General features: G+C 33.7%; 1 pseudogene; it reads right to left on the reverse strand.

Annotated features, from left to right (window-relative positions):
- Positions 1–657: 657 nt before the first annotated feature.
- On the reverse strand, positions 658–4,506 carry LOC107156602 (annotated as a pseudogene).
- Between the last annotated feature and the right edge of the window lie 3,167 nt (positions 4,507–7,673).

Here is a 7,673-nt window from a genome sequence, read left to right on the forward strand (position 1 = left end):
GCTGGTTGTGAAGCTTCTTGATTTGTGTCTTCCAAAGACCAAGTGTAGACTTTTTCTCTTCTATCAACTTCTTAAGCTCAACACTTTTGGTTTCAAGGACTTGTTTTTCTTCTGAATTAATCTCTTCCTTTAACTATGACATTCTCCATTATACTTGCTGAATGTAAAAATTCTGACTCTACATAATTTCTTGCTCTTTCAAGATTTCAAAATCCTGTCTATCTATCTGATGGTTGAGAAGTTTTAGAGAGGAGTAAATTTCTTCAGTTTCTGAAATGAGAACTTTTCTTTCACTGTCTCAGTCTGTAGCTCTTGAACTTTTTTATTTTTTTTTTTCATTTTTTTTTTTTAATTTTTTTTTCAATTTTTTTTTGATTGTGGGTTGTTTCAAAATCATTTACTAAATTTTCTTTGATCATATCATATTCCACATCTTTTGATTTCAAGTGGGTTATGAACTCCCCCCCATTCACCCCATTACTATCAGATAGCAGAATCACATCAGTTTCACATCCATTGATTTACAAATTGCCATCCTAGTGTCTGTTGTGCTCCNGCATTCCCTCTAAAATCTGGAACAAGACAGGGATGCCCTCTCTCTCCACTTCTGTTCAACATAGTTCTTGAACTTTTTTATATAGCACATTTTCAGTTTGTTCAACTGAGCTTCTGTTGTTTCTCACGAATGTCTGTCTTTTCTTTGGAAATAGTCATCCTTAGGTGACTATCTAAATCACTGAAAGTTCTACTCACAGTGGCTTGAATCTACCTCATTCTGTAGCAGACTTCTACTAGCTTCATGGTGCTAATATTCCATTCTACATTTTAAACTTTATACCCAGCAGCAGAAATTCTCTTCTCATAATCTGTGTTATTCCCAATCTCACTTTCTAGTAACTTCATCTTTTCTTAACCAAAATTTCTTTTCTCTCATTTTATGGTCTACCTCTGTTAATGTCAAGGCAGTTACTTATCTCCTGATCCATCATTTGCATCTGTTATATTGGGTTCTCCAATTGCTGAACAAGTTCTTATCTTACACTGTGAAGCTTACAAAAATCTTGTGCTGTTTATCCTGTTGTAACTGTGCACTTAAGAGTTTCTATAAGTTCATTTTAAAGAATCTTTGTTCCCTGATTACATTTCAAAGTCAGTCTTTCTAATTGCAGGGTCAGTGCACTAATTTTATTATCATCTTGCTGTGAATGTTTCTAAAGAGTGAGGGCATCACTATCTTTAGGAACTGGTTCTTCTATCTAGGCTTCCAATATTTGCTAGTCCCAGTTTATTTGACATTTCAAACCATCCAATTCTGGAGTAGCTTTAAATATGCCATTTTCCTTTTTCTGGATTGAAGCCATCTCATTTTCTAGTTGTTGGATTTCATCCTTCACTTGTACCAATTCTCTTTGAGTAACAGCCTTAAAATGTTCTTTACTTTCAATTTTATGTTTCGTCATTTTGTAAAAAGACTGTAAATGAGAATTCTGGCTTAAAAATTTTTTGAGAGCAAAGTAAGAGAACTTATTAGAGAAATAGAAAGAAAAAAGAACTCCCAAAGGGGGAGGGGTCCAATGAAAGGGATACCTTGCTAACAATTTTAAGGTGAGAAGTCATAATGTTAATTTGATCTTAATAATCACATGTCTGATCTTGCAATTTTGATCTTTCATTCTGGAACTTTAATAAAGTTTTGAAGGCTGGTAAGTCCTAGATCAAGATGCTGGCCAATTTGATTTCTCATGAGCACCCTCTTCCTAGCTTGCAGACAGATGACTTTTTCCTGTGTCTTGCATGGCAAAGGGTTAAAATGTTTTGAAATCTTAAAGGCAGCAACTATATCAGCTTATTTTCAAGGGGGTCAGAAGTTTTTTAGGCAGGAAGAAGTAAGGAAGGAAAGAGGAAGAAAGGATGAGAAGCATAAAATAAAGATGGAAGGCTATAATATAGAAAACTAATTTAAGGAATTCAATTACATGAAAAAGCCAGTCATTAGCAACAAGATAATAAGGTCTGAATTATGTCTAATTAAAAATGCCATTTATCGAGTGTTTGTGTCAGATATTGTATTAGGTACTATTTGTCTCTAATCCATACAATCATTATTTGAGATACCTAATAGTATCTCCATTTAGGAAAAAAAAATACTTAGTAACACTAAGTGACTTTATCAAGGATGCCTAGGCAACTGATATCTAGGATTCAAATTCAGGTCTCTTTGACACAAAACTTCTGTGTGTTTTGAGGTTGATTTACTTGAACTGATAGTACAGGTGACTTTAAATCAGTGTAACCTAGAAAGAACTTCAGTCCTCAGTGTGCGTGAGGGCCAGCCCTAATTCAAATAAATGTCTCATACAAAGTAATTCAGAGTTTAAGATCTATCTAATCTTTGTAATAAAAAACATAAGCCCATGAGATCAACTTGGTCTTTGAGATCAGTGAAATTTTTCCTGTTTATCCTCTTGATGAAAATCAAGTCTGGAATATCTGGTGTTAGTACTCTTGGATTGCAAGTAAAGAAGCCAGATGGAGCTAACTTCTGCATAACAGGACAGAAAATTATACTGGAATAAGGGAATGTTATGGAGTCCCTTGGGAAGAGTTGGACTATAGGCAGGACTGGAAGTGTGTTCTGAAAATAGGAACTACCGAGAACTTAGACAGAAGTCTGTTTCAAATGCCTTCATTTTTCTGTGCACATGCTTCTTTTCTTCCTCCACACTTTTGCTTTCTCTGTTTCCCAATCTATAAAGCCATACACAATACTCCTGACTTTATGTATTTGTTATTTAATTCAGATTAGAGACTACAATGATCAAGTAAAAAAACAGCAGTCTACTTCTGGTTAAAAAACCAGAATATATATATATAATTTTTTTTCTTGGAAATAAAAAGGCTTCTGGAAGAACCAGTGAAGATCAACTCACAATGGAATGATTGTGGAGGAGGCAGTGAGGCAAAGGTAATTAAGGGATCTTTATGAACTAGGCAGACACTCTAAAAGATGTCCACTGCATGAAAAATATCTACAGTGTGCAGCTGAAATAGATATGAGATTTGGAACAACAGATTTAGATTTGTATATTGTCCCATCAAGCCACATAAACTTGCACAGATCATTTAATGTTGGTTTAAAAGAAACTCAGATTTATAATTTTTATTTGAAAAACTGTCTTGATATTATAAACCTTAGTCTTAATAATGTCTATGATGCTAGAAAATAGAATATATAATACAGCTACACATAGATGGTGCTAAAATTGATATTTGCCATTATTAGTTCTCTTACATCTTAATTTATTTTGTGTACTCTATGTGCAAAACAAACTCCATTTTCAAAACTACTGTATATAGTCAAAATAACTTGAAAGTTCAACAAAATAAAAGAAATTATGCCATTATCCACAAATATTATTATCTTCTTAAGTCCAATCTTTGTACATTGTGTTCATTTGATAAGCAACTGATTTATTTTCCAGTATTGGATATATTTATTAGTAAAAACTTTGTGGTGTGTTACTGAAAAAAACAAAAGCATTCAACTGTCTTGACACAATTTTTTTGAATTTGTATCTTCCACCTGACCACAGTTTATCTTTTTAAAATCTGATTAATGGTTGTTATTCTGCTCTTTTGAAAGTTTTTTTTTTTCAAGAATCTTGATTTTATAAATGTATCAGGCTACACCTTAGAATTAAAGTGAAATAATGTATATAAACCTAATTGTGGCTTTTTAACAGTCTTGGGCATACGGGCAGTGGAGGGTATATTCCCAAGTGTGTCAGCTGCTTCTGTGTCTCCCAGGGTAACTGCTCATTTGGGCGGCTGCTTCTTGCAAGGCATTTCCATTTTCACATACTCTTGTACCCACAGATTAGGTTAATGAGATAACGGTTACAAATTAAAAACATTTGTACTGTCCTCTTACTGCCTTAAAAAAGTTCCCTCACAAAGACATTAAAAATAACCATGGATTTTTCTCCAAAACCCCCTAAAGAGGAATGAATGTAAGTCTTTGCTGAGGTTTTCCTGCAGGCACTGAGGATTAGATAGCAGCAACATGAAACCTATAAGCCAGTTGTGTGTCATTATTGCTCCTTAAGTTCACACTGCTGACAGCCATATGCATGGCTTTCTTTAAAACAAAACAAAAACCAAACTCCTACTCTTAGAATTTATACACTTTCTGAAAATTGATTTCCTCTGTATGTACCCTTATTTCCCATCTGTTCACAGAAAATGTTTGTCAGATGCCACATTTCATACAAAGGAAAAAAACAGGAAATTGTGGTAATAATTTAATAATAATGATGTTTCTCCTATCATAAAAATAGCCAGCACAATTGAATTCATACTGAAAAAGATCATACTAGATATTTATTATGTCAGATTTGAGAGATGTTAAACATGTTTAATATCATAAATAGAATATAACAAAATGCAGTCCAACTCAGGTCTCTATCATTCAAAACTTACATTTTCAGTCACGATATTGTCATTCATACTTTAAGCACATCACAATGGGCCCTTTGGCCCTGTCTTTAGGTCATGAAGTTGGGTACATGGATACACTGAATAGAGGAATGCTTCCACATCATGAAAGATAATAATAATGTAACTGTAAATGAAATAAACTACGAAAGTATCAGAAGTTTTTGCCACTAAATCCAAAACAAGTGAATCTTCAACACTGTGTTGTTTTAGAAGTAAAAAAAGAAACATGACACTACATCTACACTTGAGGATAATAGAGGACTCAAATGATTCTTAGTAGACATTACTGGTACATGTGAGTTGTTAAAACATGTGAACCTTTAATAAAATATTATCAAATGAAATCAAACAATTTATAAAATTCCAATATATCATGCTCAAATGTTATCTTAGAAATTCAAGGTTGATTTAACACTTAAAATCTGTTAACATAATTCACCAAATCAACAGAATAACAAATAAAAATATGATCATTTCCAGTCAATTAGAGTTTTTGTTATTGCAAGTTAGAAAATATATGGAGCCACTACCTGACTTAAGATAGATTCAAAGATCTAATAAGTTAACATATAAAATCATAAGCTATGTAAAGAACATATAGAATCATCAGCTAAATTGTGAGTGGTCAGCATGCTTGTTGCTATAAAAGCACTGAAAAAAGTATTATCAAAGTTTGAAAAAAAAAAGGTTAGTACACCATTAGCAGAGGATGAAAAGTTCAGGAAGAAACTGATACAGTGTACTGGAAGTACATACATTATTACTGCTATGTTGGACACTGCTATATTCAACACTGCTATGTTGGCATGTAAAAATTGTCAAAATTCCTGTACTCAGAGAATTGTATATAGGATTTATACTTTGTGTACTGATGAATTATGGCAAAATAATTTCCACATAGAAAATTGAAAGTTAGAAACAGGACTTGCTGGATTGGAAAATAAAATGGCTTCTCACCACCACTCCCACCCCCAAAATATGATCATTTCAACAGATGAAGAAAGAATAGTTGACAAAAATTCAATCTCTATTCATGTTTAAAAATCTCTTTACACAATTATGATCAACAAAGAACATTTTTACCAAGATAAAGGGTGTCTAGAAAAATCCCAGCACTTTCATCCTACATAATGGTAAAACACTATTGAATGTGTTCTTCCTAAGACCAAAGACAAGGTGGGATGCCCCTTCTCAAACCTTCACCCAAAGGCTCCTGTGTTAAAGATAGTTCAACAATTTATTGGCTATCTTAGTGAATTAAGAAAGGAAATAGAAATGTGAAGTATAGTAAATGAAAAGAAAAATACTTTAATTTGCATCTGATGTGCTTATCTACAAAATCAATAATATTTCTACAAAATAAAAATAACTTATAGAACACACTTTTCTTTTTAAATTAAGTTCATTTTTTTTCAATAGAGATTAAAATATTGTGCATATTAATGGAGTACCATATGATGTTTTGTTACTTGTATACATTATGCAATCAGTTTAAGCATATATTTCTCCTCAAATGTTTATTTATTATAAGGAGAGAACATTGGAAATCCTTCCTTCTAGTTTTTTGAGATCTACAGTGTGTAGTTGCTATCTTCAGTCCCCTCTCTGTGCAGTAGCACACCAGAACATCCTATTCCTAACTGTGGCTTAGTGCCATTTGCTATGATTTGGAAGAGTCACCCAAAGGCTCCTGTGTTAAAGGCATAGTTCTTGTCCTTGGCACCATTTGGAGATGTAGCCTTTAAAAGGTGGAGCTCAGTGGGAGATTTTCTGGTGCTGGAGGTATGCCTTTACCAGGACATTAGGACCCCAGCCCCATCCTGTCTGTCTCTTTACTTCCAGTATTCCCGGTAATGAGCAGCCCTACTCTACTATGTGCTCTTCAACAGGATGTGCTGTTTCACCACAGGCACCAACGCAAGCAGGACTAACTGAATGTGGACTGAAACCTCTGAAACCATGAGCGCAAATAAACATCTCTCTTTATAAGTTTATTATTTCAGGTATTTGTAACAGTAACAGAAAGCCAACGAACACATTAATTAGCTTTTTCCCATTCCTTACTCCCCTCCACTTTCCCCAGCCTGTGGTGGCCACCACATTAAGAATAACTTTGTTAATTATTTATTTTAAATTTTATTCTAATTTGTTATATATGACAGCAGAATGCATTATAATTCACATTACACATACAGAACAATTTTTCACATCTCTGGTTGTACACAAAGTATATTCACACCATTCATGTCTTTATACATGTATTTGGGGTAATGATGTCCTCCTTCCCCTCCCTTCCCCTCCCTACACTTTGCCATATCTAGAGTTCATTTAATCTTCCCATGCTCCCCCTCCCAACCCCACTATGAATCAGCCTCCTTATATCAGAGAAAACATTCGACATTTGTTTTTTTGGGATTGACTAACTTCACTTAGCATTATATTCTTCAACTCCATCTATTTATATGTTATTTTTTACTCTCCTTTATTGCTGAGTAAAATTCCACTGTGTATATATACCACATTTTCTTTATCCATTCATCTACTGAAGGGCATCTAGGTTGATTCCACATTCTAGCCGTTGTGAATTGTGATGCTATAAACATTGATGTGGCTGTGTCCCTGTAGTATGCTGTTTTTAAGTCCTTTGAGTATAGACCAAGGAGTGGGATAACTGGGTCAAAAAATGGTTCCATTCTCAGTTTTCCAAGGAATATCCATTCTGCTTTCCAGATTGGCTGCATCAATTTGTAGTTCCACCAGCAGTGTATGAGTATACCTCTTTCCCCACATCCTCTCCAAAACTTTCTGTTGTTTGTGTTCTTACTAGCTGTCATTCTGACTGGAGTGAAATGAAATCTTAGAGTAGTTTTCATTTGCATTTTTCTAATTGCTAGAGATGTTGAACCTTTTTTATATATATTTGTTGACTGATTGTATATCATCTTGTGAGAAGTGTGTGTTCAGTTCCTTGGCCTATTTATTAAGTTATTTTTTTTTTGGTGTTAAAATTTTTTATTTCTTTATATATCCTAGAGATTAGTGTTCTACCTGATGTGTGTGTGGTAAAAATTTGCTCCCAAAATGTTGGCTTTCTATTCACCTCACTGATTGTTTCTTTTGCTGAGAAGAAGCTTTTTAGTTTAAATCTATCCCATTTATTGATTCTTGATTTTAAT

This window comes from Marmota marmota, unplaced genomic scaffold (assembly GCF_001458135.2).
Source record: "Marmota marmota marmota unplaced genomic scaffold, marMar, whole genome shotgun sequence".
Classification (NCBI taxonomy): Eukaryota; Metazoa; Chordata; class Mammalia; order Rodentia; family Sciuridae; genus Marmota; species Marmota marmota.